Below are 27,339 nucleotides of genomic sequence, written 5' to 3'. Positions count from 1 at the left end.
CTCAGAGCAGCTAAGCCTATGTTCCACAACTACTGAGGCTGCGCTCCAGAGCCCGCGAGCCACGCCTATTGAGCCCATGTTCCACAGCTACTGAAGCCCGCACGCCTAGAGCCCGTGCTCCACAACAAGAGAAGCCACTGCAATGAGAAGCCCACGCACCACAAAAAAGAGTAGCCTCCGCTCTCAGGAACTGGAGAAAGCCTGCACGTAGTAAGGAAGATTCAACACAGCAAATAAATGAACAAAACAAACCAACCCAACCCAATATAATAGGAAGTGGTGAGGACTGTGGAAACTGGGAATTATATGCCTTATCTACAAGGTACATTGCTGATTGTTCTCATATGGAAATGAAGCGGGCCTACTTGCTAAACATCTAAATTTTTTTAAATGTGAGGTTTCCTAAGAAACTACACAACCAGACAAAACATTATCTGTGGGTCATGTAACCCAGTGTGACTTCTGATCCAGAAAAAAACAACTTACTTTCATTAAGGTAACTTTTGAGAGTTTTCTTTGTTAACTCAGGGCCCTACCTTTGTCAATTGCTAGACTAGATAGATGCTAGACAAATATATGCGAACTTCTAGCCGTAATAAATGTGTGTTAGCATTGCTTAGAGCTGTCCTCATAGATTCTGGTTTTCTCTGTATATAATGTCCTCCAGTATTCCTGAGCCTAACTGCAGTTTTGCTCTGTGGGTACGCTATCCTCTGGCCTTGGCCAGGTTCCTGACCCCCTTGGATACAGGTCCTTGTGCTTTATGAAACCCTGTATTAACATTAAAGACATCTCTTCGACCCTTCTGGCATAGGCATCTCAAAGTTCTACCTCTATCACATTGACCTGCTTGTCTTTATGTGTCTTTCTTATGCAAACCAACATTGACCAGTTATAAAGGGTGGTTCTATGCTTTAGGAAAGCCTGATCTTTTCAGCTTTCATATTGTCAGTTCTAATTTAGTCCACACTTAGTACAGGAACCAGCAAACTTGTTCTGTAAAAAGCCAGATAGTAAATATTTTAGGCTTTGCAGACCACATGTCTCTGTAGCAACTACTGCATGTAGCACAAAAGCAGCCATAGACAGTATATAAATGAATGGGCATGGCTGTGTTCCAGTAAAAGTATAAAAACAGGCAGGATAGATTTGGCCTGCAACATGTAGTTTGCTGACTCTTGCTCTTGATTTTTACGTTTATAACATGTGAAAAGATAGTTGAACATCTCTTCCACACTCCCCTTTGCTCCTGCTGCATCAGTCACAGGGCTTTCTCTCTGTTCCTTGATCATGCCCAGTCCTGCCTAAGACCCTTGGCCCAGGCTGTTTTCCTGCCTGGAATGCTTCCTCCCTCCCACCCATAGCTCTCTCTTCTTTCAGATGTCATTACAGGCCTTCCTCTTTTCATTATTCTCTGTCACAGCATTCTCTTTCTTTCAGAGCACCTACCATAGTTTATAATTTTACAATTATTTCCTTACTTTTTATCATCTGTCTCCCTCAGTAAACAGTAAGCTCCATGGGGACAGAGACCATGTCTTTCTTATTCACTCTTATTCATCAATATATCTCTGGAATATAGCAAATGCCTCGTATACATTAGATACTCACCAAATGTTTATTGAATAGATAGGTCAGTTAATGACTCAGCCTGAATTCTGATTAACTAATTTAGTTGTTTCTCACCAGAAACTGATAGAATAGTTCTATATTCATGCGATGGTATATCCACAAAAAAATCAATGGACTTCCCTGGCGGTCCAGTTGTTAAGACTCTGCCCTTCCACTGCAGGGGGTGCAGGTTTGATCCCACATGCTGCGTGGTGTGGCAAAAAAAAAAATAGTCAAAATTTTAGCTTTCTGATTAATCTAGTTATACCTACATGTGCATTTCAGTCAGAGAGAGACTGTTTCTTAATGTATTACTTTCGCTCTTTCTTTATGTATTGGTATTAGTACACTGATGCACTGAAAATTCATACAACCCCAAATACCTTTCTATAACTCTTCCAAAAGTGCAGAATAGCTCTAGCTGCAGATCTGAATAGTGAAACAATGCCAGGTTTACAGCATGAGATTTTATGGGTGTTTCCCTCATATAGGGATGGTCAGGGCTGAAAGAAAAACACTGACATAATCTTGTCCGTTAGGAAGAAAGGGCTGTTTGGATACTAGAGTAGTATACAGGAGTAAGAGGGTCAATTCTGATTCTTCCATAGCTGTCTTCAGAATCTTGGAGTTAAGCAACTCTGAGTAAACTTCAAAAAGATCTCTATTGGGGCTTCCTAGGTGGCGCAGTGGTTAAGAATCCGCCAGCCAATGCAGGGGACATGGGTTCAATCCCTGCTTCAGGAAGATCCCACATGCCACGGAGCAACTAAGCCGGTGCACCACAACTACTGAGCCTGAGCTTTAGAGCCCATGAGCCACAACTATTGAGTCTATGTGCCGCAACTACTGAAGCCCACACGCCTAGAGCCCATGCTCTGCAGCAAGAGAAGCCACAGCAATGAGGAGCCTGCGCACACTGAAGAATAGCCCCTGCTCGCCACAACTAGAGAAAGCCCGTGTGCAGCAACGAAGACCCAACACAGCCAATAAATAAATAAATAAATAAAAAACTCTATTAAACTGGAACAAAACATAATATCTAAGGCCAGTTTCTGTATTCATCTGAAAACCTTTTCTATACTATGCATGTGAAAAACCTACTGACCAGCATTGCATGCATCCAGACCTAACCTGTTAAAAGAACTATTGGAATTAACTACAGAAAAGGAAACTTATTAAGCTTCATAACATTATATTATTACCCTTTCTATTGACAAATAAGATTCCTATCAAGTTTGAATGTATACATATATGACTAAAAAACCCCCTAAACCATTGATTCATCATTAATTTCTCCAGGCTCTGGGATGATTATATAAATCTTTTCCCTCACCCTAATTATAATCATTCTTAAATTTAGGAAGTAGAAAAGAACATATTTGAGTTCCCAGGGTTGAGATATACTGTATGTTCTATGTAGAGGTGTTGCATACAGAAATAATTAACTCTAGTTAAAAAAATAAAAGACAATTAATTATTATGAGATCGGGTTACAAGAAAAAGTTAAAGTAGCCAAATAGCATTTGTTTAGCCAGATAGTATCCAAAGTAAAAATGTTTTAACAAATAAAGGATAGGGACTTCCCTGGTGGTCCAGTGGTAAAGAGTCCATCCTGTACTGCAGGGGATGGGGGTTCAATCCCTGGTCTGGGAACTAAGATCCCATGTGCCGCAGGGCAGCTAAGCCCTCATTCCACAACTACTGAGCCCATGCACCCTGGAGCCTATGCACCACAACTAGAGAAGAGAAAAACCCCACATGCTACAACTACAGAGAAGCCCGCATACCATGATTAGAGAGAAGCCCGCATGCTCCAGCGAAGAGCCCATGCACCATAACAGGAGATCCTGAATGCCACAACGAAGACCCAACACAGCCAAAAATAAAAATAAGTAGTTTTAAATAAATTAATTAAATAAATAAGGGATGGATGTGTGGACACTGGGAGAGAATTATCATTCAAGTTCAACTGCCACTATTAGTTCACTTGGATATCTCAAAAACATTTCAGGCTCATCACATCAGCTCTTTCTCATGGTATTTTATAGGCTCCTCCTCTGGAGACTCTCAAGTTTCAATTCAAGGGCCTTTTTTTCCCTCACATTATTCTTTTTCTTTGCCAGTCTCAAAAATGTCCATAATATCAGTTTGTTTTTATAGTAACAGCCCCCCAGTGTATATCTGTAAACCTGACTGGTCCTCTGTGTTTGTGACCTAACCACTCGGCATCTTCCACAGGTATATCAAAAGCACTTCAAGGGACTTCTCTGGTGGCGCAGTGGTTAAGAATCTGCCTGCCAATGCAGGGGACACGGATTCGAGCCCTGGCCCAGGAAGATCCCACATGCCACTGAGCAACTAAGCCTGTGTGCCACAACTACTGAGCCCACATATTACAACTACTGAAGGCTGTAGGCCTAGAGCCTATGCAACAAGACAAGCCACCACAATGAGATGCCCACACACAGCAACGGAGACACATGACAGCCAAAAATTAATTAATTAATTAATTTTAAAAGTACCTCAAACTCAGTATGTCTGTGGTAGAGATATCTAGTATCTGTTTTCTCCCTTCTTCTTTCTACCTGAACTTCATTCAGGTGCAGTGTGCCTAGGTAAAACAAACAAACAGAAACGTAGACTGCCCAGCCTCCCTTATTCCTAGGGATGGCAGTGATGTGGAAGTCTGGGTGAGGATTTCAGGACAGCTCCTTTAAGAGTGGGAGGGGGAACTTAACCTCTTTGCACTTCCCCCTTTCTCTCCCACCTGGAACTTGGATAAAGGGGGAAAAAAGGCCTTAACTATCAAGATGTAAAACTTTCAGCCCATATTTTTCTAATTCAACATTGCAGGTGAGCTGAACTCTCACCTCAACCACTAATATCATTTTACAGCAAACATGACTTAACTGCTTGCCCAGTCACAATGTTTCCAGTTTGAGTATGTACTCAAGTTTAGGGAAAGTTGAAAATTGTAGGTGAGGGAGTGGCTGCTCTTTAAAGGGTTCTTTGGAGAGCCAGCAGCACAACCAAAGCAGGAAGAAGGTAGAAAGAATAAAAGGGGTAAATAGAGTAAATAGAAATTATCCATAACATCTCTTGGGAGATTAATTTTGCTGTCAGAATTTTTGTATGGAAAGACATCAGATCATTTTGATACTTATTTTTAGGAAAGGGATAGGAAGCCTGTAAAATGTCTGACAGGAGCCTTACTCAGTGCTGTAAATCTCTAAAAAGAAAAGCATAAGTTTCATAGTACCAGTCAGTTTTCTGGAAAGAGGGAATTATTTTAGCTAAGAATTGGTGGGTAGACAGTAAAGTATATATTATAACCTGGAAACCTAAGTGTGGCAAGGAGGTGTTTAGAAAAATGATCTATTCATAGAATTTCTAGATTGAAAACCCAACCCTGTACCCAATTTGTGAATTTCCTTTGCCACTTTACTTTGTTCTTGAACAGGAAAACGTCACCTCTAGAATAACTGTTCTCTGCTTCATAGTTTGAGCCACACTTTCAGACCGTCACTATGGGTAGGGGGATAATGTTTACCGAGTGCCTTGTGTAAGCCTCATGTTTGTGGACATTTTACCTCATCCTAGGCTTTGAAAAGCCTTATAAGGGGTTTTTCACAACTGAACTGGAATTCCATGTTCATTCTGACACATTTTCTAATATATCCTATCTTGCGAGAGGAAGCAAAAGTCTAAAGTGTCAAAATTTTAAATCTAAACATTGATCATGCCTTTTCAGAAATTTCAGTTAATTAAATTATGTTTAGAAAATACACATTCAGAAATGATGCAGTGTTTCTTAGGGTGCTGGTAAACAGAAGTGCTTTTATCTCATACTAGGCCAACAGTATATTTTTAGGGGAAACTGTGAGAGTAGGAGAGGATAAGAACAGACAGACCTGTATAAACAGTGGCTTGAACTTCTCAAGACACTTTATAATTTAGTTTTCCAGACAAACTGTGGGTAACCTGAATGTCCTGAAGCAGTTCTAACAGATTCCCAGAAGGAATGACCCACAGAAGAACAATTTTGTACAAATACTGCACGTCAGTAGAGTCAGGAAGTCACAAAACTGACTGTCACAAAGTTATGTTTCAATTTTTTAGTTTCACAGATTCTAATTTGGAAAGCTTGTCTGAATAAGTAATGAAGCAGTGCCATGAACTAACGTGTATCTTGCTTCAGATGCAAGTGCTGGCTTTTCTTAATTCCCCTCAGATGAACAACTACCTCTATATAACATTAGATTGAAAAAATAGGTGTGTAACTAAAACAGCTAAAACTAAAAAAACCATCAAATAAATACCCACTTTTTAACTTTTAAATCCAACCCAAGCTCTGATTGTCTGTTTACATTGTAATTTCTATCTTTAGGATTTTAATCGTAGTCTTTTCCCTGTTTAATCCCTGTATTTAATTTCAGTAAGTAGAAAATAGTAAATTCTAGAGTAATGTCACTGGGAGTTTTATATCTGTTAGTGAAAGAGGACAGAAAAAGGAGGTACAAATCAGGTACCTGGAAACCTTGACTACCAAGGTATGAAACCTAGGGTCAAGGTTTGCCACATCCAGCCTTGCCAGCATGGATGGACAAGTCCAAGTGCCACGGAAGGAAGGTAAGCCTCCTATGTGTAAAATTCTTATAACCTTGGGTGGATTTTGCCTTGAAGTCTTAATCTCGCCATCTGAATTTACAAATGCTACCATTGTACCTTGCCCATCACCTTGCTCTAGATTGAAAGTGTGAGTGGTATATGAACTTCCCTGGCAGTCCAGTGACTCCACCCTTCCTGGTGGGGGGACTAAGATCCCACATGCTGCATGGTGTGACCAAAAAAAAAAAAAAAAAACTTGTGAGTGGAGTGGACATTCAGTGATTTCAACTTCTTCATAGCGAACTATCAGTACATGTGCATAGGTATTAGAGGCACACAGGTCCTCTTAAATATTGTTTGATGATGATACCAAGTGCCTCGGTGTATCATAGGAAAGCAGGCCTGAAATAATGCAGCACCAATATAAATTACAGGTATGCAGTCATAATGTAGTATGCTTGTAAATGAATAACTAATTCCATTTGTAGATTAAATACCACTTTTGATGCCCCAGGTAGAAAACAAGAAAACACATTAAACAAGAAAACACAAATGCATAGTGGCAAATGATACAGAATTTTTTGCAGATGTGAAGAACATTGTTATTTTTATTTCTGTGGTCAGGCTAATGTCTATGATCACTCTGACTAATTGAAAGTATAAATTATATTTACATGAACTTATTGTCTGTCCTCCCCAATATTCTTTCACATTTATAATATTTTTAGTAATTTTTAAAAATTTTTGCTAATCAATGATCATATTATTTTCTACAGTTTCTTTATTCCTTAATATACTACCTCTTATGCTAGAGGTGCTTCTATATAGTCTGCTTTTTCTTATTTTCCATATACATTAAATATTTAGTTAGTAAATACTTCTAGGATGTGAGGGAGGTCTGGCTGCAACGTCTGTCACCCCATTAATTGCCGAGGTTGATTTGGCCGATCTGGCTGGCTAGGCAGGTGTCCCCTTTATCCCTCATTGCTCCATGTGGTCCCTCCCGAAGCTGTGCACCTTGTTGAAGAGGACAGCCTTCCCCAAGGAGGATCATTCTGTCAGGGGCATGGGAGTAGCTGCACTCCCCTGCTAGAACCTCCAAACAAGCTCTCAAGTAAATACTTATAAAGCTTCCATATGGTGCCAGGCAGTAGACTAACTGCTAGGAATATAGCAATAGACAAGGCAGACTCGGTCTCTGTCCTCATGGAACAGACTTTACTCTGTAGTCACAGTTTCTGTTTCCAAATAAGCTTTAAATTAGTGCTTTGTTATTCAAGACTGTCATTTCATTTCTTACTGATTTATTTGTGTAATAAATGGCATTGGGTATACCCAGCACTGTGTGATAATATAACTGAGAAGATAGATGTCAACAGGTGAATTATAGCACTATGGTTAAAATAATGCTGTGATGGCATGAACTAGGTACGATGAAATACGAAAGGCAAATCAACAACTCTACCTGGAGAAACGAGGAGGAAAATTCCAGAGAAAATGATATTTGAGCTGAATTTTTAAAAATTAGAAGCCAAAAAGATGGAAGAAGACTTCTGAGGCTGAGGAGAGTGCATTTAGAAAAAGATACAGAATAACGACATGTTTAATGCGGGATTTCTCTGTGAGAAGTTCATTGTAGTTCAAGTGTAAGGGGCATGAAATGCCATAAAAGGAGAGGAGTCTCTAAAATAGATAAGAGCCAGATTGTGAAAGGTGTTGCTCATGACTGCCCTGGCATGCTGAAGACTCAGTGCATGCATTTTGTTAACTTAAGGGCTTAATGAGGAAGAGTGGAAAATGTTCATGTAACTGTGTTTCACTTCCTGCTAATTTCTGGCAGGGTTCGCCAAGTATTGCTTCCTAGCTCTAGATGAATACTTCTGCAGACCATGCCTTTTAACTCTTTGTGTAATACTTAAGTGCTATCTCAGTTATCACAGCTTTTCTACAAACTGAATAATATTAGGAAAAATTTGACACTCTAAAATTATATTTACATGTGCTCTTACTAAAATATTGTTGGAATTTAAAATACCATACTCATTTTATACAATAATCTGTTTATTTAGCTCTCCTGTTTATATTCCTTACGATTACTTGTATTTTGTATTTGAAAGCATAAAATATTTTGAAAGTAAAACAGTAAAATTGTAATATATTTTTATATTGGTTACAAAACAGTACTCACATAGCTTCTTCCTGCTTTTTCTGTTTCTAAAAAACAAGTGTCTCTTTTGAAGAAACTTTACCACACACGCAGATGCAAAAGCACGGGAAAGTAGTTATAAAATACTGTTGAACTAAATAAAGCCAGTGAAGCGTAAACCAATGGTTTATTTTTATAGGAAGGATCAAGTCAGTATTTATCCATTCTTGTAAAGGAAAATCTGAAAGTGGAAGGTGTATGTAAGCCTTTCCTTAATTTGAAGAAGCATATATTAAGAACTTTGTCAAACTCCATTTTTGTCACTTGAAATATAAAAATGCTCTCAATGGACTTGTTGTCTAGTGAAATATTAAGTTGAACGACATGAAATTACATCATTTTTTAGGTCAAAATAGTTAAATATCAGTTCAGCCTAAATATGTATGTAAACAGAAATTTGAAGTAATAGATATGAACAAGGTGCTACGTGCTCTGAATAAGTGCTTTGTACTGCCTAGAGCAGTCTGTGAAGGCTTTCTAGAGATGACATTTGAGCTGAGTTTCAGAAAATGGTTGAGAGTTCACTGTGTGTTCACGGGAAGCAAAAAGAAGGAGCACATTCTAGTGACAGGAAACAGCATGTGCAGAGTTGCTGAACCGAGAAAGAGCCTGGCACATGTGGGAAACTGCAAATACTTTAGATTGGTTAGAATGCCAGGTATGTGGTGGGTGACAGAAGAGGCAGGCGAAGTAAGCAGAGGGCAGATGTTAGAAGGTAGGATGTACCAAGCCAAAGAGCTTGATTTTATCCTTGAAATTGGTGAGATGTGTATAATCCAAAGAGTATGCAAGGCAGCATGTTATGGTTCATAAAGAAAATATTACTACTTCTAATATATTTACCTTTGTGTTGTCTTTCTAAATGTTCTAATTGTGTAGGGGGTTACAGTGTATGGAATTCTTACTGCAGCACTGGATGTAAATAATTTATAAACAAATATACATGTATTATGCTGTGTTATGGGCCTAATTGTGTTCCCCCAGAGAATTTATGTTGAAATCCTAACTTCTAGTATTTCAAAGTGTGACCTCAGTTGGAAACAGGGTCATTACAGATGTAACTGGTTAAGATGAGGTCATCCTGGAGTAGTGTGGGCCCCTAATCCAATATGACTGGTGTCCTTGAAGATAAAGGCAGACATTGGGATAATGCTTCTGCAAGCCAGGGAGTGCCAAGATTGCCAGCATACCATTAGGAGCTAGGGGAGAGGCATGGAGCAGATCTTTCCCTCATAGACCTCAGGAGGAATCATCCATGTTGACATCTTAATCTTGATCTCCTAGTCTCTGAAACTGTAAGATGGTTTCCTGTTGTTTAAGCCACCCAGTTTGTAGCACTTTGTTACAGCAGCACTAGAGAACAAACACATGCTACCTGATCAGAAAGTTTAGAGACCCTGATTAGATGGTGGGGAACAATAGAAGAGTTGGTTTATGTTTAAGAATTCAAATCATTTTTGTCCTGCAATTACTGTCTCAGAATTCAATAATTTATTTAACTTGACTTCTTGACCTCCCAGCTCTTACTCTACTTCTTTAAAACATTATAGTTTGCAAATAACTTGTTTGAATTTGTATTTGGTACAGTTTATGTTAAAGGAAGAAGGAATTAGGAAATACCTTTAGTTCAAAAGAGTGTGATAATATGCGACAGTTTTAGGGAAAAAAAAATTACATTTAAGAAAAAAAAAGTACATTTAATCCCATTAGGTAGAAGTGGGACTAAAATCAGAAATAAAGTAGTACCAACAGAAGTCATAGCTGTGAAGAGTTTAATCAGTGCAAGGAGGACTGTAGGTTAAAAAAGCATTATTCTACCTACATAATCTTCAGGTATTAAGGACAGTCCTTTTTATATAAGTCATATATTAGCCACTTGCCTGAGGTTCCAAAACAGAGTGACTGAGAGAGTTTTCAAGGCCAGGAATAATACCCTAAATTCAAATGTACCTATTTGAAGCGTGTTTTTAGGTCAGCAAAATCCAGAAGTCACCAATACATTAATTAATTAATATATTAATACAAAGTATATTTTGTGTGTTATATTTTGGGCGTTTTGGATCTGTGTGGGTCTTGGAATATTTGATAGTGTTTGGCCTTACTTAGGCAAGTCAACCAAAGCATTTTTTTTTCTTTTTTTTTTTTTTTTTGGCACACGGGCTTAGTTGCTCCGTGGCATGCGGGATCCTCCTGGAGCAGGGATCGAACCCTTGTCCCCTGCACTGGCAGGTGGATTCCCAACCACTGCGCCACCTAGGAAGCCCCAAAGCATTTTGAAATACCACTTTTTTAAAAATCCACATGTATTAGAGTAGTTCTGCCATCCCTTAGACAGGTAGTTTTCAGACTTCCTAAAAGAATTCATTCTTCAAATGAATTCTTATGTGGAAGCCCAATATGCAATAACTACATTAGGCAGTTTACTCCATCACAGAAGTCTATATATAGACCCTTGATGTTTTAAATCTTTGTTTCTTATATCTAAGTTCTATATTTTGTGACTGTATATTCTATATTCACTGTGTAATATGTTAGAAGAATGAAAAGGAATTTACATGATAGGAATAATAAATACACTACTAACCTATGATCATAGGGCCTGTGCTTGAAGTTGCTTCCCTATAGTGGGATTGGATTTGTAAGAATCCATCCACTGTCTCTTAATTTGGTCCCCTTTGTGACCAACACAGCACTCTGTGACCTGTATCTACTTGGTCAAGTATATAATGTCCACTTTTCTCATTAAGGGACTTCCCTTTCTCTGCTTTTACCCCTGTTCTTTTAACAATTTTTGTTTTTGTTTTATTCATTTAACTACACCTTTGCTACCTTTGGACTCAAACTCAGAAACCTGTTTGTTAGATAGCTAGTGGGAAGTTCCTGCATAACATAGGGAGATAAACTCGGGATGGTGGGTGATGCCTTAGAGGGCCAGGATAGGGAGGGTGGGAGGGAGTCGCGGGAGGGAGAGGATATGGGGATATATGTATAAATACAGCTAATTCACTTTGGTGTTCCTCAAAAACTGGCACAAAAGTGTAAAGCAATTATATCCCAATAAAGAGCTTTAAAAAAAAAAAAGAAAAGAAGATTGACTTCAAACTCCAGCTCTGATATTATTTATACTCTATGGGCAAGCACAGATACGTTTCTGTGCTAGTTTCTTTGAATGTAAAATAAGAATGATGTTAGCTTGTAAAACAAATAAATAAGAAAATAGAAAAAAAAAAACATATTTGTCCAGTTCAGTACATGGTTATTTTTTCCCTCACCCATGACTTATAATCATATTGCTATAAGCTGATAAATATTTGGAACTATGTACATTTTTATATGCTTAGATTATTATAAAAAGTAACACCATATGGAGAGGAGATAGCAGTGGAGAGTCAGAATTAAGAGTTTTCACAATCATGGCATTTATTAAATGACTAATTTTTTTTAAGATGAAGATAGGTCAGGTGGCCAATCTGACAGCCCATAAATCACAATTTAGAGACTTACCTACCATTTTCTGAAGTGTACATGTAAAAGGATATAAATAACAGGCTATTCAGATAATTGGTCATCAGTGACTCTTTTCAGTAAAAATATAATGAGAGTCTTTATTCTTCTAGCAAACGTTTATTGAGCCCCTACCATGTGCTAACAGTCATTATGTTAAGTTTTAAGTATAAAGTGGAAAACTAAATGAAAATGATCCCGGCCTTACAGAAGAAATGTTATTACACAAAAACTGTGTATACACACACACACGCACATACATACATACATACATACATACATACTCCCTAGTTATGAAGAAAATAAATGGAGTTCCACAGCAGGAGTAGAAGAAACTAAACAACTTTTCAACTTTTTTTTTTTTTTTTTGGCAGCACACCATGGCTTGAGAGATCTTAGTTCCCCAATCAGGGATTGATCCCAGGGCCACTGCAGTGAAAGTGCCGAGTCCTAACCACTGGACCTCCAGGGAAGTCCCAGAAGAAACTACTTTTTTTTTTTTTTTTTTAATTTTATTTATTTATTATTTTTTGGGGGGTACACCAAGTTCAATCATCTGTTTTTATACACATATCCCGGTATTCCCTCCCTTCCTTGACTCCCCTCCGCCTCGAGTAGAAACTACTTTAAATAGAACAGTCAGGAAAGGAATAGAGAGTGAAAAGAAAAGCATTCTAGGCAGAGAATAGCCTGTGCAAAGGCCCTGAGACAGGAGGGAGCTGGGCTTGTTCAAGGAATAAGAAGGACATTTAAGTTCCATGAGGAAAAGATTTTTCTCTTTTGTCTAAAACAATGTATTTTAAATAATAAGCACTACAGAAATATTTGTGTATGACTGAATGAATATCTGTATACCTAGGATGCAGTGAGTGCAAGCTGAAGTTGGAAAAGTAGGCAAGAACTAGACCACGACAAGCCCTGTTAAAAAAAACTGGGGGACGTAATTTACATTTTATAAAGATCACTCACAACTGTGTGAGGAATTTTTTGGTGGGAAGCAAAAATGGAAGAAGGTAAACCCGGGTTCATGAGTGCAGTAGAGATAGAGACAAGTAGACCAAAGATATCACTAAATGACTGTATGTTAGAGTCAAGATCAATGGGTTAAACTTCCTGCCCATTTTACCTCTTCAACATCTTAGTAAAGTGAATGTATCTGATTTATCTTTGTATCCTTAGAACTGCCACAGCCCCTCAACCCCCAGACCAAGCCTGGAAAGAAATTAACCTTTAGCTAAGAATTTAATGAAGCCCGTGAAGAAAGTCATTTCATAGTTTCTCCTGAGTCTTTGTATTATTGAGGGAATAACCATCTTAAATGAAGTCACAAGGAAAATCAAAAATGTGGATTATTCTACACGATTACAGACTTGGTCTTATAAAAAAGTCAATGCCATGGAGGAAAAAAGACAGAGAAACATTCTGGTTATCTACTACTACATAGCAATTTATGCCCAGTGAGTATCCCTTTTGAAGAGATTTTTACCATATATACAAAAGCAAAAGCAAGGGGAAATCATTTTTTAAATATTGTTATGCTCAATAAAGCCATGCAAATTAAACTAATGGTTATTTTTGTAGAAGGCTTGCCCCTTTCACACCTCCTCTGGCACTATTGTGAGGAGATAGCTTGTTTCATGGAGACTCTACCCCTAGTTCTAGGGAGTGACCAGCAGAATTGAGTGTAGGTACTAGTAGAGAAGTCTTTGGGAAGCTAAGTAGTAATTGCTTGGTGGAGAACTCAGAAGGACATTAAGACAAAACTCTTTTTCTGAGCATATACTAAAAATAACCTTGAGTGGAGCTGCGAGGCTGATGTTGTTTTATAACATTAATCAGCACATAGGTTCTCAATGAATGGGGATTTGCTACCTCACAGAGTAGTCTGTTCTACTTTTGATTTGCCGTAGTTGTTAGGAAGTTATTTCTTTCACTGAGCCAAATATTTTTCCCCTCTTATTCCCACCCATTGTGTGTAGTTTTACCCTCTAGAACCTTAGCAAATAAGGCTTATCCCTTTTGTTGGAATTTTAAGATTTAATTTAATTTGGAAAGGCTGCCTGGATCACTTTTAATCTTTTAATCTGTAAGAGAAAATGAAGCTGTGGCAAGAGTTAAATTTAGTTGATTCAGTAGGCAAAGTTCCCCACATGAAAGCAAGTTTTGTCTTAAGATTTGCCAGTCACTACATACAGCCTTTTTAATGAGGCAACTCAGTCTGCTCCTGAATAACTGCCAATTTATTCTCCTGGATCTTAAAGGAACCCCAACTCCAGGTGGACAGGCCTCTGCTGGAATAATAATAATAACCAAAATGATTAAAAGGCAGATCACTGCCCTATTTCCTCCCCCCTCCCCCATTCCTAAACCATCTATGTAACTGGTAGAATAGGATCAAGATCCTCCTTTTGAGTTCTAGGATACTCATCCTCTCACTGCCTACTCTTGGTATATGGCCTGATGCTTCCCATTCCTGAGAAACTGCCAGGTTCTACAGAAAGGAATGGCTGTCCCCTTAGCCACATTCTCTGCATTTCTCTACTGCACTTTTCCCTGCCCTCTTTCTTCGGTAGCTGTTCCTCCACCAATTTTCCTTCTTCCAGAAATGTAATCTCTCAGCCATGTATGGCCTTTTACCATTCTCTTCATGTTGCGGTTTTACGAATGTTTTATTATCATTGTATTGGGGCCTCTTGGGGGAGAAGAGATAAATATGCATTGTCAGCCAACTTGAACCAGAATTGTAATTAAAATCATATTTTAACTAAATCATACTCCAGTGACTTTTTAAACAATTCAGTGATTTTTAGCATATTCACAAAGTTGTGCAACCATCACCACAATCTAATTGCAGAACATTTTCATCACCCCAGAGAAGCCACATACCATTAGCAGTCACTCCCTATTTCCTCTACTCTCCTGGCAGCCCTAGTCAATCACTAATCTACTTTCTGTCTGTAGAGTTGTCATTACTGCTGTTTGTAGAGGGGACAAGTGCAGATGGGGAGAAAGGTGAGCTCTGGTCTGGAGAGGAGCTTCTGCTTCTGATTTCTGCTTATCTCCCATCCCAGAATTTGAAGTTAAAACTCCTTGCTTCTTTGAAGATTAATTTCAGTCCAAAGATTTCCATCTGATCTCCAAAGGTATCTATGCAGTATCTATAACCATAGATAGATAGGTAAATAGATAAATACATAAGTAGGTAGATAGATAGATACCTAAATTTAATCTTATTTCGTAACTTTAATCTTATTTCTTGGAAATGAGTAACCCTAGCGCACACACGTGCACACACACCCACCTTGTCCTGAGTTATATTTCAAAGCTTTGTCTAAACTGGCAGTGAAGGACACCATGCCTCAAACACTTTCCTCTAATTCTCTAGTTCCTAGGTTTTTCAGATCAGGCTTCCACACCTGTGTCTTGCTGATTTTAGGTAAGATATCCGAAATACTAGGTGACAGTGAAGGATGGGAGACAATAGAATGAACCAAGGGGAATGACTTAAAGGAAACCCCCCTCTGCCATGAATACAACCAGAACTGAACATGGGGAGGTAAGGAGGGGTGGCAGATCAGTGTGGGAAGGCTCTTTAGTGGATACTTTTTCTAGCCAGGCCATCTGGGCCTCCTAGCACCCCCACCTCTCCGGAGTGGTCCTTTGTGATGTGCCAGCTCCCCAGAGCCACCATTGGCTGTCGATAGTGTCCTAATGACCAAACAAAGCAGAACAGGTGTGACTCCTCATTGTCCTGGGGAGAGGTATATATACAGAGGACAGGCTTGGCAGACAGGTAAACAACTGAGCAGCTTCAACATGGCAAAAGTGACCAAGAAATCATGGGAGCCACAGACCACAAGCACCAAGCGGTGGAAGAAGAGGAAGACCCCCTGTCAGCCTGGATCAAGAGGCAAGGTCAGATGACCTTACCCAAGCTCCTCTTCTTTCCCATTTATGCCCTCTATCCCCCCACCCACCCCCAGATAATCCTGCCCCTGCCTGGTACAAACCTCCTCCTTAGCTCCTTTCTACCCAGCCCCCTTCTCTTCTTCCAACCAATGACCTCTGGGTTTACCTTGTTGCCTTAACAGGTGGTGAAGATATATAAGAAGATAAAAAGACCACTTCACATGTGTTCAAGGAAAAAGTACTCTCCTAAAGTTTTAACTACAGGAAGGCAAAAGAGAGCAAGGAGGGCCAGGAAACTTCAGCCAGTCCTATAAACGGAGCCAAAAGCAGCCAGGCCAGGCCCAGCGGCCCCTGTAGAATGACACCACTCTGAGATAAGACCCAAACAAACAGCACCTGCAGAGCAAGCTTCAGAGACCTCAGACAATCTGCTGTATCTAGAGTCCTGGCTGTGGATAGATGGCCAACTGCATAGAGACTTGCTCAGATGCTAATGTGGAACATGGAATGCAAATGGTGGTTATTAAAATCAGCAAGGTGTGAGAAGCCTCTCAAAAAAATAAAATAAAATTAGGCACTCTGCACAGAAATGAATCGTGTTGCATTGGTGTTGTCTGAGATTGTTTCTCAAAGTGAGAGAGTGAGATGACAGAGAACCTTAGCATCATCTTTGGTCCCCCCATATCTACCTGAGGAGAAAAATGTACATGGACATGCATCTCACCAAGGGTGCAAAACATCCTTTGCACCAGGTTCCCCAGCTCTGGCAGACCAATTTCACCATTTCTGTACTTGGTAGTCAAAAACCTGTCTTAAGTGGGAGTGAAGTCAGCAGAACACAGCAGTGCCAAGTCCACTCCAATAGGTTTAAAGGCAACGGAGAAGGGAAAGCGGAAGAAAGAACGAGGAGAAAGCTCTGACTTTCTCAGTCATAACGCAGAACCGAGCTGCGCTGGTCACTTGGGATAATTCAGTTATGAGTTGAAGGCCCCTGAGCCCCATTGGCTCCCTCATCCTTTGTTTGTGGTGAGTTTTGTAACAAAGGACAGGGCAGCACGAGGCCCAGCCAGCAAGAGAGGTTAATCACGAGGACACATTGAGCAGACGCCTTACCAAATACCCGTCCCTGGTCTGATTCTACCTGCCTTCCCCAGACTCCCCCTCCCCAACAATCCATCCTCCCCTTTAAAGCCCAAAATGGAGTGCTCACTCAGAGTCCCCCACAGAGGCAGAAATGGTTGGAAGTCCAATATTTATAGGTTAGAACAGGGATCCTCAAAACTTTGTTTTGTGGGGACTTCCCTAGTGGTGCAGTGGTTAAGAATCCGGCTGCCAATGCTGGGGACACAGGTTTGAGCCCTGGTCAGGGAAGATCCCACATGCCACGGAGCAACTAACCTGTGCTCCACAACCACTGATCCTACACTCTAGAGCCTGTGAGTCACAACTGTTGAGCCCACGTGCCACAACTACTGAAGCCCACACACATAGAGCCTGTGTTCCACAACAAGGGAAGCCACCACAATGAGAAGCCCGTGCACTGCAACAAAGAGTAGGCCCCCACTTGCCACAACTGAAGTCCACGCACAGCAACAAAGACCCAATGCAGCCAATAAATAAATTATTAAAAAAAAATTTGTCTCTACAAAAATTTGAAAAACTATGCACCTCCTTGTACAATTTTAAGTTGACATTCAAAATTTTTATCATAAGTTTATTGCTAAGGATATAATTTCTAATTTATTGTAAATATTGCTATTAAAAATAAAACTATTACATCAGTCTTTTTAAATTTATAGTCTGATGTATATTTTTATCTAGATAGATTCCACCCCAGCTATGAAATTAGACTACAGAGGTGCCACCAGACAGGGTTATTATTTGGCCTGTATCTTTCTTTCAAAGCTTTGAATCTTTGAACAAGCACATGGTTGAGACTCAGTTCTTTGCCATGCCATATGAATGAGATGTTTTTTTTCTGTACATTTTTAAAGACTGCTATTATGTGATATTGGCCTGAACAAGAGGCCTATCTGACCCCTGTGCACTCTGTGGCTGCGGAACACATTAGCTGCAGGCTACACCCCAGCAGTGGCGCTGATGAACTGATTGTAGGCGGTTGTTAAGGAGTTTTCCCCTTAAAACCAGATGTCCAGTGTTGTACAGCATCTTTTATGAACAGGAATGTCCTGACCATATTTTGCTAGTGAAAAATGTAACACAGGTATATTTCTATAGATTTGCTGAAATTTAAAATGCTTACAGCCTAACACTGAAAACAGGCTCCTATATTACCTTTTGGCTCTTTCTGTGTTTTTTTATTAAATTTAAAACAAATTCCTTTGTCCCTGGGAAGATGGATCCACAGAAAATAATAGCATTAGTTGTCTCTGGAAAGGAGAACTGAGTGGCCCAGACAGGCATGAGAGAGAAACTTATATTGTATGTCCTCTTGTATCTATTGAACATTAAGCCATGTGAATACATTGCATGTTCATATTTAAAATCAAATTTAAAAAATGAGTTAACTATGTGATAACTTAAAAAAAAGACTTTGCTTGCCTGAATTGCAATAAGATGTATTTATTTTGGTTTTCAATCATTAAAACATTTCTCTGGTTCTTGAAGATTTATCTAATTTATCCAACATGTATACATAGTAATAACATACTGGCAACAAGGAAATTACTGTAAGGAAGACATCAAAACAGTATAATGAAGCCATATTGGGGAAAAGGGGCCCAAATAAGAAATTAAGACTCGGTACCCCCATTTTTTTTTTTTTTTAATGGGAAGGACTTCCCTGGCGATTCAGTGGTTTGGAGTCTGCACTTTCACTGCTGAGGGCCCAGGTTCAATCCCTGGTTTGGGAACTAAGATCCCACAAGCTGTATGGTGCAGCCAAATGTGGGAAAACATTCAGAAGTCTTTCTGAAACCTTGAAATTGTTATAATAAATATGGCTAAAAGTAATTAAAGTATATGGGCCGAGCAACTGGATGCAGGATGTCCTGCTTGAGCAGCGGAGGAACTAAGGGTTCTGGGCGTGGAGGCCATGGGGGCATAGGCTACAGTGGAAACAGAATATTGACCCTCTCTGGGGGTGCAGCCCCTTCCTCACTTGCACACCTCATATCACCCTGTTTGGCGCCAGAGGATGGCTGGTTAGCCAGAGACGGGTAAGATGCCTCAGGGGAGGAACAACCTAAGACAGGCACAGTCGCAGAGGGGCCAACAAGGGTGGGGCACAGACCCTTACACCCTCTGCGAGAGGTTTCCTGCCCCCATGGCTGCTTTTCTTCCCACACCCAGCTCAGATCGGGACCCAGGAGACAAACAGAGACCTGGCTAATAGCAGCTGCCCTCCTGCTGTTCTTGCAAAAGACCACTGCCCCCAATCATATGAGGCCTTCGGTTATTTCAAAGAAAAACCTTGATTGTGGGAAGGAACTGGGAGTGTGAGAACCTTGTGCTATCTTGCTTCTGGAATGCCGAGAGCTCAATAAAAACAACGTGGGATGAAGCAGCAGGGCTTTTGATCCTAGAGGTCTTGAGTCCCCTGGTCCCATCTTTCTCTTAAATCTGTGTCTGTGTTTCTTTAAGCTTGCGGCACCCATCATTCGCCCCAAGTCACCGAGCTGATCCCGGCAGCCAAAAAAATTAAATAAAAAAATGAAAATTTAGTACAATGAATATCCATATTAACACTCTTCACCTCGTTTTCACCAGTTGTTAAATATGTTACAAATACCTTATTTGCTTTATCACTAATCAATGTTGGTCTTCCACAGGTCCAACAGACCCCAGTGCTGTCTGGGACCTTTTTGATTTTGTTAACAGCTTCATCAGATTGTCCTGTCAGAACTTTGTCCTGTGAAATTGTATAGTATATTATTCTTCTATCACCAGAGCTGCTGGTCTGGTATCCTTAAAGATACTGCAGACCTGAGGGTGCTTCCTACTTTTACAACTTGGGTCTAGGCCCATTTATGGTCTGAGAAGATCGTGAGAACTTGGCATTAACTGAATTGATAATTAACTTTTGTTAGATGTTGTAGGCAGGTTCTATAAAACTGGCATAAAGGAAGGAAAGGGCTCCTTGGAGGAGTTAAATCCCTTGATGATAAACCGGTATCCTAGTAGTAAAATGTTTCTCTGAGTTCTCTGAGCCACTCTAGCAAATTAATCAAACCATGGAGGGGGGTGTGGGAACCTCCTCTTTATAACCAGTCGGTTAGAAGCAAAGGTAACCACCTGGACCTGTGCTTGGCATCTGAAGTAGGGGACAGCCTGGTGGGACTGGACTTTAACCTGTGGGATTTGATGCTATCTCCAGGTAGATAGTGTCAGAATTGAGTTGAATTGTAGGACACCCAGCTGGTGACTGAGAATTGGTTAGTGTGGGGAGAAAACCCACCCACTGTAATTGGTGTCAGAATTGGTAATAAACAAACAGATGCAGGATTCAGATGCCAAACCTAAGGAGGGAACTAGAACACTTAAATGAAATTACTGTTAGCATGTTTACATCTAAGTTAAAAAATTATGAAACTAATAAAACAATTTTAGCTATAGATTTTTTTTTATTTATTTATTCGTTGGCTGTGTTGGGTCTTTGTTGCTGCGTGCATGGTTTCTTTAGTTGCGGTGGGGGGGCTACTCTTCGTTGTGGTGCATGGGCTCCTCATTGCCGTGGCTTCTCTTGTTGCAGAGCATGGGCTCTAGGTGCATGGGCTTCAGTAGTTGCAACACATGGGCTCAGTAGTTGTGGCTCACGGGCTCTAGAGCACAGGCTCAATAGTTGTGGCGCACCAGCTTAGTTGCTCCATGGCATGTGGGATCTTCCTGGAGCAGGGCTCGAACCCATGTCCCCTGCATTGGCAGGCAGATTCTTAGCCACTGCGCCACCTAGGAAGCCCCTAGTAAAACAATTTTAAAGTGAAAGTGGTACAAATTGCCTGGTTTCATCTCTTTCCTTCTGCATTTAAGAAGTAAAGAGTGTAAACTGAAGAAGAAATATTTGCCTACATGCTTTTCCAAACAAGACCTCCAAATAGCAGAAGTTACTTCAGAGAGGGAACTGTTTCTCTTGGACAAAAAGAAAGGATAATTAACAGGGACCATTCTGGAGAGAACCATGTATCTCATGGTGGGGATTTTTGGGGCATCTTTAATGAGGGTTGAATCTCAAGAAGAAGCTGCTCACTACACTGCCCCCTCTGCCGCCTCCCCCCTCAAAGCAATTACCCTCATTCAGGAGCTGATAGATTTAATATCAGAGCTCCTCTCTCTTCTCGCAAACCTTAAAAACATTCTTCATACTTGATCTGATAATTTTTACTTTTTAAGTTCAATCCATCTAAATATTTTTCTATTTTCTAGGTTATTTCTATTTAACTATAAAATCAAATTTCTTTTAAGAATAGTATATGCAGAATTCTAACTTACAGATACCTCCACTTACCAATTTCTTAAAAGCTTTTTAGTCTAAGATTTTCACAATTTAATCCATACTTCCATAGCTCTGTTCTGTTTTGTGTTCTTAATCTCATGATTTTTAACTTTCTGTTTAACCTAAACCTCAGACTTGGGAACCATCTCTTCTCATACTTGCAATTAATTGTTCATCCTGCTCAAATGTCTCACATCTGACTGAACATGCCCAGTTCCTTTGACAATTTCTTATAGGTCTAATTTAACAAACCTTTAATCAGTTGCTGTTCTCTGAACACTTTCCAAGTTTTTTTTTTCTTTATACAGCATGGAATGTAAAATTGAAAATAATTTGATCCAACTGAAGCCTGGCCAGTGCCAAATAAAGCAAAAGTAATTGCTTTTCTCCTTTTTCTCATATATGCCTTGATTCAGTCCTATTAAATATTCGTCTCTTATTTCTACATAGAGCAGACTCATCCAACTTGACACCAACCATAATTGTTGGATCTCACTTGGCCTTGTTTCATCTATGGCTGTCTTAGCTGGTATTTCCACATTTGTTGCAACTCAGTAGCATATTAAAAGTTAAATGTTAAATCCATAAGAGGATTTATAAAATACCCATGTATTTTTCTTTCAAAGATTGTTCCATGAACAATTGGTATAAATGTAAATTTAGTGCTTGGGGTCTCAAGGACTAAGGCTTGAATAATTCTGAGTATTTCTGTGATGCAGACTGGAAAGGATTCAGATGGCTAGATACCAGGAGAGGTTGCCTGGCTGCCTTTGCTTTCTCCTATCAGAGTTCAGCTGTAAGCATTATAAATCAGTTTCAGCCGAAGGGGAATTTATTGGAAAGATATCAAGTGTTCTCAGTAGGCTGGAGAACCATCCTTAGAAACTAGCAAACACCAAGAATGCCCCAAAAAGCAAGAATCTCAGCCATGTTCTGAAGAAGAGCATTAGTATTAGCATCCTCTTGTTGAGACAGTTGTTTGGCTCTTCCCTAGTCCTTCAGAGTTCTAAACCCTGGTGTTGCAGGAAAGATGGGGTGCAAGAGGATGGTCATGTCCCACGTCTCGGATCTGAGTCCCTGGTATGGGCCGCCAAGTGAGGGTCCTTGGCTTCATACAATAAAGTGGAAGCAAGTTTATTTAGAGAGATACATATTCCACAGACAAAATGTCGTCCATCTCAGAAGGGAGAGCAGCCCTGAAACATGGGGTGGTTAGTTTTTATTGGCTGGGTAATTTCATAGGGTAACAAGTGGGAGGAGTATTCCAACTGTTTTGGGGAAGGGACAGGGATTTCCAGGAATTGGGCCACCACCCACTTTTTGGCTTTTATGGTCGGCCTCAACTGTCCTGTTGCTAGTGGGTGTGTCATTTGGCATGGTATTACAATAAGGCTCAAAGTCTGCTGGAATTCAGATCTTCCACCATCTTGGGCCTAATCTGTTCTAACCAGTTTATGTTGTATCCGCAACGGCTATGTCATTCCTTTAAAGGTTGCGCCCTGCCCCCTGTTTCATTGGGCCCTGATCTCAGACACTGTGGGGATCCTAAAAGCAACAAGACTCAATCAGTGCCCTTTAGCACTTTACAGTCTAGACAGGAGAGAAAGATACACAAATAATGAAGTATAAAACCAAGTGTTTGGGGACTTCCCTGGTGGTCCAGTGCTTAAGCCACTGCATTCCCAATTCAGGGGGCATGGGTTCAATCCCTGGTCGGGGAACTAAGAGCCCACATGCTGCACAGCACAGCCTAAAAAAAAATTAAATTAAATTAAAATAAAAACAAAAATGAAAACAAAGCAGTTGTTTAACTTGCTATAAGCTAAGTATAATGTGCTAAAATCGAAGTCTGGGAAGGTCCTGGACACAGAGCTTTCATGCCCTCTACCCGTAGAATCAGGGCACGTCACCCTTTCAGCATAGCAGTATGTTCACCAACCAGGAAACTCCACTGAGCCTTAGTTTCCAGAGTTTTTACTGTGGTTTTATTACTTAGGAACTAACATTAGCCATATGATTGAACTCCGTCTCCAGCCTTCCTCCCTTTTCTGGAGGTCTGGCTGACTCAAAGCCCCAACCCTCTAAAACACAGTGTTGGTCTTTCTGGTAACCAGGCCCTATCCTGAGCCATGTCATTAGCATAAAATCAGGTGTAATCCAAGGGACTCATGAATAACAGAGATACTCTTATCATTCAGAAAATTCCAAAAGCTTTAGGGGCCAGGTGACAGGAACTCAGAACAAAGACCAGAGAAATTCTTTATTATACAACAGAGTAGGAATGAGAAAACTAAGACATTTTTTCATAGTAATGAGTTAGCCGGTGGCAAGTTAAATAGCAATGATTGTGGGATATTACTTAATCCCTAGGAAGTTATGTAATGGTCAAGTTACTTTCCCTTTGAACTTCGTACTGTCTCTGTACACCTTATGCTAATAATTACATCCAAATAAATCTCACTTCTGTCTATAGAGATGGGGAACTGAATGCTCTCTCCTTTGTTTAGCTGATTATTACTTTTCACAATGAAGTAGAAATGTGTGATATTCTTCATACTGGTACTATTTTAACATTTTTAGGACACTGCTTCATTCATCCTTTAGCTCTCGCCATTCTTCTAAAAATTTGTTTTGTAATCTTTGGGTGATGATATACATTTGGTATTTGTCTAAGAATCACATTCTTCACATTTTTTCATCCTTCCTTTTTTCTTTCTTTTTCCCCTTTCCATGGACCCGTCTCTCTAACTTCAGTACCAAAAATCAGTCTAGTATTAGAATTCTCTTTGGAAGTTAACATTGATCTGCATCAATTAGGATGCTTTCAGCCACAAGTGATATGGATACGTAAACACACCAACTGGCCTAAGCCATAAGGAATTTTATTGGCTAACATAAATTCCCTAGAGCTGGAAATTCAGCTAGTGTCTATAAATCTCATGGGCTACAAGGACAAAGAGTAGGTATTTGAATAAAGTAGCTGTTAGGAAGGAGGATGCGCACAGTGGACACTGGGTGGACAGCCAGCATTATTCACTGTACCTGAAACACTGAACTGACAAGTTGATAATAACAAAAACAACATTTATCTAGTTCTACAGTTCTTAAATTTATACAGTACTTACTACTCTAGGTGCTTTGCATGTATTATCTCATAACAGCCCTATAAAGCAGATATACCTTTATTTTTCTTCCCTGCCAGTCCAGTGGTTAGGACTTGGGGCTTTTGTTAAGGAGTCCAAGTTTGCTCTGCTCACTACACGATAGGCCAATAAATTGGGAGACAGGGTGCTGAGGCAAGGAATATGACTTTATTTGGAAAGCCAGCGGCCTGAGAAGATGGCAGACTAGGGTCCCCCCAAAAACCATCTTATCAGGGTCTGAATGCCAGTTTCTTTTATTGAAGAGAGAAGGGGAGGAGGTGAGGAAGTAAAGTAAAAAGGCCATTTATCTTACAAAACATCTCTTAGCATGGCCTACATTGGGGAGAGGATGTGTTAATTTCTTCTTTTCTGCTGCCATTCACAGGTGGGCAAAGTCTGATTGTCTCCCTATGAGCTGAACAAAGGGACTTTAGTTTAACATTCCGGCAGAGGGACAGGTTTCCCTGAGGCAGGCCATTATGTATGATTATAATAACAAAAGCAATGGAAAGCAAAGTTAAAGTCAAAGAAACAGATCCAACTCGGAGTCAAAATTGGTTCTTCCCTGTTAACACCTTCACTGCCGTGGCCTGGTTTCAATCCCTGCTCAGGGAACTAAGATCCTGCAAGCTTTGAAGCCAAACAAAACAAAACAAAAAAAACCAGTTCATCCGTCTCTTTTACCTCCCACCCTCTACCTCTGGCAATTACCAATCTGTTATCTGTATCTGTAAGCTTAGCTTTATATACGTATTTTAGACTCCACATTTAAGTGAGATCATACAGTATTTGTCTTTCTCTGTCTGACTTGTCTCGCTATTTCTCTTATCCATTCATCCATCAATGGACACAGTTTGTTTCCACATCTTGGTTGTTATAAATAAGGCTGCAATGAATGGGGTGAATTTATCTTTTCAAATTAGTGTTTCCATTTTCTTTGGATAAATATCCAGAAGTACAATTTCTGGATCATATGGTAGTTTTATTCTTATTTTTTTTAGGAATCTAAATACTGTTTTCCATAGTGGTTGCACCAATTTACATTCCCACCAACAATGCAGAAGTGTTCTCTTTTCTCTACATCCTCTTCAGGTCTTTTTGATAATAGCCATTCTAACAGGTATGAGGAGATATCTCATTGTGGTTTTGATTTGCATTTCCCTGATGATTAATGATGTAGAGCATCTTTTCACGTACCTGCTGACCATCTGTACGTTTTGGAAAAATGCCTGTTCATATCTTCTACCCAGTTTTCAGTCAGATTATTTGTTTTCTGATATTGAGTTATATGAGTTCATTATATGTTTTGGATATTAACCCCTTATCAAATACATGATTTGCAAATATTTTCTCCCATTCGGTAGCTCACCTTTTTATTTTGTTGATGGTTTCCTTTGCTATGCAGGAGTTTTTTAGTTTGATGTAGTCCCACCTGAATTTATTTTTGTTTTTGTTGCTTTCACTTTTGGTGTCTATTGTTCTTATTCTACAAATAATGAAATTGAGAGAGCTTGGGACTTCGCTGGTGTCGCAGTGAAGACTCCAGGCTCCCAATGCAGGGGGCCTGGGTTCAATCCCTGGTCAGGGAACTATATCCTACATGCATGCTGCAACTAAAGAGCCCACATGCCACAACTAAGGAGCACAAGTGCTGCAACTAAGACCTGGCACAACCAATTTAATTAATTAATTAAATATTAAAAAAAGAAACTGAGAGTTTAAGTGACTTGCAATGATATTGCACAAAGATGAATTACTAATAGCTATCACAGTAATTTTATAAGCACAGTCCTGTTATTTGGGGGTGATGAGATGTGCAACTCAGAGTAAATTCTTGTTTGACTTTGTGGTTTGCATATAAGATCCTCCTAAAAGTAGCAAATCATAATCTAAAAATAATTCAGGTAATTTATTAAGAATATGTAATATGCAATAGCCAAAAGGTGGAAACAACCTAAATTTTTATTGATAAATTAATGGATGAACAAAATGTAGTATATCCATAGAGGTGAGTATTATTAACCTTAAAAAGGAGTGAAGTTCTGATACATGCTACAACATGAGTAAACCTTGGAAACTTTATGCTAAGTAAAATAAGCCAGACATAAAAGGCAAATATTGTATGACTTCATTTATATAAGGTGGCTGGATAAGTCAAATTCATAGAGATGAAAAGAAGAATAGTGTTTACTGGGGGCTGGGGGGGAGCATAGCGGGTAATGGGTAGTTATTGTTTAATAGGTACAGAGTTCCAGTTTAGGATGATGAAAAATGATGATGAAATCTGTACATGGATTACCTGATTTAATCTTCACAACAGCCCTATGATGTAGATACAATTATTATCTCCATCCTATGAATAAGGAAATCGAGGCACAGAGTGGGTTAAGTAATTTGACCAAGATAACGCAGTTGGTAAATTTTAGAGCTAAGAATTAAACTTAAGCAGTTGACTTAAGAAGCTGTCTTTTATTAGTTACTTTTATTACCTCCCTTGAGGGAATTTGAGATGCTTTAGAAGGCTGAAAATGGGGGAATTCCTGATCTACCAACCTATAATTTTCATTTTGTTCAGTTTCATGTCCAGTACCTGAATAGCGGAAATGAATTCATAGACTTGTTGATTATTTTACTTTTTTGCATTACAGAATCTTATTTTGGAAGAGACTTTTTGGTTTTTCTAGACATTGGACTTTCATGTACAGTTAAATTTTCAAGATAATTTTGGAGACTAACATGGAATTTTTACTTTCATTTTTGCCAAGGTAAGTACAATGAAAATATAAAACTATCATTCATCACCACTATTAGCAAAAAGGACATTTTAACACCAAAATAAATAGGAAAGTCTGTCATAAAGACAGAATAAAAGGAAATTCAATTCAATTGCATGAGTTTATCTTTAT

General features: G+C 39.5%; 1 long non-coding RNA gene across 5 annotated transcripts in view; it reads left to right on the top strand.

Annotated features, from left to right (window-relative positions):
• LOC130851191 (uncharacterized) overlaps positions 1-27,339 on the top strand; it is a 65,363-nt gene that overhangs the window by 5,779 nt on the left and 32,245 nt on the right. For all 5 annotated transcript variants that reach the window (XR_009053139.1, XR_009053140.1, XR_009053138.1 and 2 more), the window contains exon 2: positions 27,082-27,198. This is a non-coding gene — a long non-coding RNA (uncharacterized LOC130851191). The remainder of the gene's footprint in view (positions 1-27,081; positions 27,199-27,339) is intronic.

Source organism: Hippopotamus amphibius, chromosome 4 (genome assembly GCF_030028045.1).
Source record: "Hippopotamus amphibius kiboko isolate mHipAmp2 chromosome 4, mHipAmp2.hap2, whole genome shotgun sequence".
NCBI classification, from domain to species: domain Eukaryota; kingdom Metazoa; phylum Chordata; class Mammalia; order Artiodactyla; family Hippopotamidae; genus Hippopotamus; species Hippopotamus amphibius.
The sequence above is the reverse complement of the archived record's forward strand: the minus strand, read 5'-3'. Positions and strand labels throughout refer to the sequence as shown.